Source organism: Lemur catta, chromosome 1, assembly GCF_020740605.2.
Source record: "Lemur catta isolate mLemCat1 chromosome 1, mLemCat1.pri, whole genome shotgun sequence".
In the NCBI taxonomy this organism is placed as follows: domain Eukaryota; kingdom Metazoa; phylum Chordata; class Mammalia; order Primates; family Lemuridae; genus Lemur; species Lemur catta.
Window position 1 is genome coordinate 282,532,308 of NC_059128.1, and position 4,358 is coordinate 282,536,665.

Genomic DNA, 4,358 nt, shown 5'->3' on the forward strand with positions numbered 1-4,358 from the left:
GGGAAACAGCTTGCTCTCTGTTTAACAGCTACATCGTGGCCACGGCAGTTACCTGGGAGGCTCCGGAATGTTCCTTCACTCCTGAAGCCAGCAGAGGCGGTCCCCCTCAACAAGGGGGTTTTCATCCCAGTGTCGGCCTTGGTCGGGGCTTGTTCTTCTCAATTAAGTTGGCGCTCTCTTGGGTCCCGTGCTAGGTTCCCAGACTCTCCTCCGCAGTGGCCTCCACCTTGGCCTCTGCGCCTCCCCTTCCAGCTGGGGCCGGAGACAACTCTTCCTCACTCTAGACACTCGCGGTTTGGAACTTCCCTGAGGACTGGGACCAGGGGCTCCTCCCCCACCTCTGACGGTCCAGCCCCCAGATTCCCACTCTGACCCACCCACTACGGCCTCGAAGCCACTGTGAACAGTCTCCAGTGCTGGGCACAGTCAGCCCTTCCAGAACCTTCCAGAATCTCCCAGGATTCCAAGAGAAGATGCTCTGGAGCAGGGAGCCCTCTGACCCACTCTCCTGTGAGATGCACAGACACACATTCTACACACAACTGCAGGTGGTTCTACTGTTGCTCCATGAGCCCTCCACAAGGGTCCCTGTGCGGGACCCCCAGGTGGGGACATCTGTGGCCGTGACAGCCAGTCTCTGGGCCACCTTTTCCAGTAAGATCATCCCTGATTTTCCTGTGAGGTGGCATCCAGCCGCCTGACCCAGCCTGGGCAGTCATGACGTTCTCTCCCCTGGCTGCCACGGCTGGTGTCGGCAACGGGCACAGCCAGGCAGCGGGGCCGCCACGCTGTGTCAGTTCTGAGATGCCATGAATTATAAACGTGCCACTGTCCCAGCCACCTCTAAAAAGGAAAACAATGCTGCCCATTTCAGCTGCAGAGGCCGTCGACTCCCACGGCTGTGAAAATGTGAAAGAAAGAAAGGAGAGCCTCCAAGAACGCAGGGATGATGCTTCCTCTGGGGCTGGGAGGGGACTCCTGGGAGAAAGAAACGCCACCAGGATCCTTGAGCAGAGGTCATTCAAGCTCGGAGACGACGGGGCCATTTTTTGCAAGGGCCTGCCCGCTGGTAAAGCCAGCAGAGGAAGGGGACACTGCGTGGAGGCCTGGGTTCAGCCATTGCCGACAGCGGGTTTCACGAGGCAGAACGTTGTTCTTCAACAGCAGGACCTAAGGCAGTGACAGCACCACTCCCTGGGGTGGAGTGCCCCTCGCGCCTCTCTGCGGCCCACAGCAGACATTGGCGCTGCTGCCCCCGCACACCCTCGCCAGCGAGCAGGTGCAGGGGGAGCCCGCGCCACCGGGCACAGGAGCTCCTGCTAGAGCAGAGTCCTGAACTCCTGACCTCACGGGACAAGTAATTATGAAGGAGGCCGGGACGAAGGAAGGAAGGGAAGGGGGAGGAACGCTTGCCCGGGGTTAATAGTCTGAGATGTCAAGAACCTGGCGCCCGAAGTGTAAGCTTGGGGCAGGATTCTCTCTCCTCCCAATGTCACCTGCTGCCATTTCTGCTCTCTTCCTCCGCAGTGCCAACACCACTCACCACACCCAGTCTTTTGTAAGTAGCTCACCTCGGCACAGGAATGCTCCCAGCAAACAAAGGCCCCAGAGAACCGGGATTGGGTTCGATGACCCGAGAAAAGACGGCAAGCCCTGGCGCAGCAGTGTGGGGCGTGCGGGGTCCAGGGCAAACCGGCTGCTTGCTAAGGAAGTCCTCGGTGCACAGGCACTCGCGCTGCCAGCCGTCCTGGCGACGCCACCGGGAGGCTGACTGACTGCCACCCTCCGCCCAGCAGGGACTTCAGAAGGACCCTGCACCAGGGCCGGAAATTTCCTAAAATTTATAGGACTCAGAGTCCTGAAACCATGAATGGGAAGGGACACACCGATCACAGGGCAAGGGTCCCACCTGTGTGCTCCCCAAGAGTGGGTGCAGGTGATGTGCTGCCAGTGAAGTTGTGACGCACCTGACTAGGCAGGCGGAGTCTCTGACCTGCTGCTGCAGCTGAGGAGGGACAGGCACAGGAAATGTCACAGGACTTGGGATTCCCGAGTGGCATTGTGGGGCATGGAGGACGTCAGGACTGAGCAGAAGATGAGGCTGGGCCGTGCCAACCCGGGCCCCTGGTCAGTACCAAGGGCAGCACCGTCTGGGGCCGGCTGCCCGATGTCGGCGCGTGAGGATGAGGCTTGCGTCTCAGCTGGCTCCAGTTGGGGACGAGCACTTTCTTCTGCTGCCACCACCCCACAGCCAGGGCCGCTGCGGGCAGGCTGGCGCTGCCTCGCTGGCCTTGCTGGGGCTGTAGGGACAAGCTGGGGTGGCCTGAAGGACCCCCGGGGCCAGAGCACGTGAAGCTTAAGGCCACTTTTGTTTCCCCTCAGGAACAAAGTGGCAGTTTTCCTCCTAAAGTGGAAGGTCTAAGGGAAAATCCACTGAAACCAGACGATGCCCCTGAATGGAAAGCCAGGGAACAGGGACCAGAGGGAAAGGAAAGAAATGCCCGAACCTTCTGCTGAACGAAGAAGGAATAGTTAGGAGTTTAGTGCATATTGCAAAATAGCCAGAAGGGACAACTGCCATGTTCCCAGCATAAAGGCAAACGTCTGGGGGGAGGGGCGCCCCCATCACCCTGATTTGAGCAGTACGTGTTATGTACATCAAAATATCAATATACCCCCAAATACATCTATAAAATTTTTTTAAATAAAATAAAAATGAAGGAAAAATGTGAACATTGTTAAAATATCAGTATTTCAGGACAGGAAGGGAAATAACACAGGTGCCTAAAGGTGGGGGGAAAGGTTAAGCCAAACAGCGCAGTCTTAGTAAGAAAAAATTCATAGGCCTGGATTTCTGGTAGAAAAAAACTTGAAAAGAACTGTCATTCTGCAGGCCAGGGAACTCGGGTGCGAGGCGTGGTGAGGCTGAAGGGAGGAATTTCAAGGAGATAGATCCGTGCCAGGCCAGGCCTGAGCAAGCACACACGCACGTCGAGGGTGATGGGGTGTTTCTTACCGGCAGGGGATACCCAAATGTGGGTAAGCGTAGCCCCTGCGGTGCTGGGTTGTGACTGAAGGCATCGTTTCTGTAAGATACAGACACATGTATGTGTACACACATGTAAGTCACACACACACACATCCTAATCTGTCCACTCAGAGGGCCTGGAGGCAGCGACACCCCAATAACACGAGCACACCCAGCACCCAGACCTTGGCTTCTAAATACCATTCTCCACTCAAAGACCAGTTTCCTTGGAGAAATGGCTGCTTCCGAGGCTGTGTCAGGGAGCAGAGCGGCAGCAGAGAAAGACGGGAGGCGTCAGAGTGACACGGGAGCCGTGCCGAGGCGCAGACCGGCCGACGCGGGTCATCGAGCGTCAGCGTAGGCGAGGGAGCACAGCCCACTGATTCAACAGGGATCTGTGACTGTGTGTTGACAGAAACAAAAAGTTAAAAGGGGCAGAGGGAAAAGCTCTACTTCATACGCAGTACCCTGTCTGTGGCATTTCTGCCAAAAACACGTCATGTAAACCAAATCATGAGGAAAATTAGACCAACCTAAACTGAGGACATTCTACAAACTGGTTGTACTTCCCCAAAATGTCAAGGTCATGAAAGACTAGACTGGGGAACTGAGGACTGAAAACTGAAGACATGTGACAACTAAATATAAGAATGAGTTGCTTCTTGCTGTTGTTTTTGTGTGTTTTTTTTTCCTATAAAGGACATTTTTGAAACAGCAAAATTTGAAAAGCATTTGTGGCATAGGTGGTATTATATCAAACTCCACGTCCTGGCTCTGCTGGACTGTGCGCTACACAGGAGAAAGCCCTTGCTTTTAGGAGATACTCATGGCGTGTGGGAGCGCTGTCCGCACGCAACCTGCTCTCGGATGGATGGGTGGGTGGCTGGGTGGATGAGGAAGGAAGAATGACCGGGCCAATGAGATCGAACGTAAGCAAGTGGGGAATCCAGGTGGAGGGGACGCCAGAGCTCCACGTGCTATTCTTGGAACTTTTCTGTAATTTGGAATTATTTCAAAATACAAAGTTAGCAGAACACAAGAATCATAAACACTGAAAAATAAATAAAAGCTTTGGTGCTGGGAGCTCCGTCCATCAAGAGGAGCTTATCTCCCTGCTGGGTCAGACGCTGGAGGGGCCGGGCTGAGGACACCCTTTGCACGCCCTGTGCCCCACCCCATGGGGTGACGTGGCGCCTGGGTGCCCCTCCAGAAAGGCATTCTCCAAGCCACCCATCCCTGCTTCAAACCTCTAGTTTTCAGAAATCAGAGCATTCGAACGCATTTATAAAAGTAGTCTCACTGACTTCAAAAAGGCAGACCAGTACTTTGC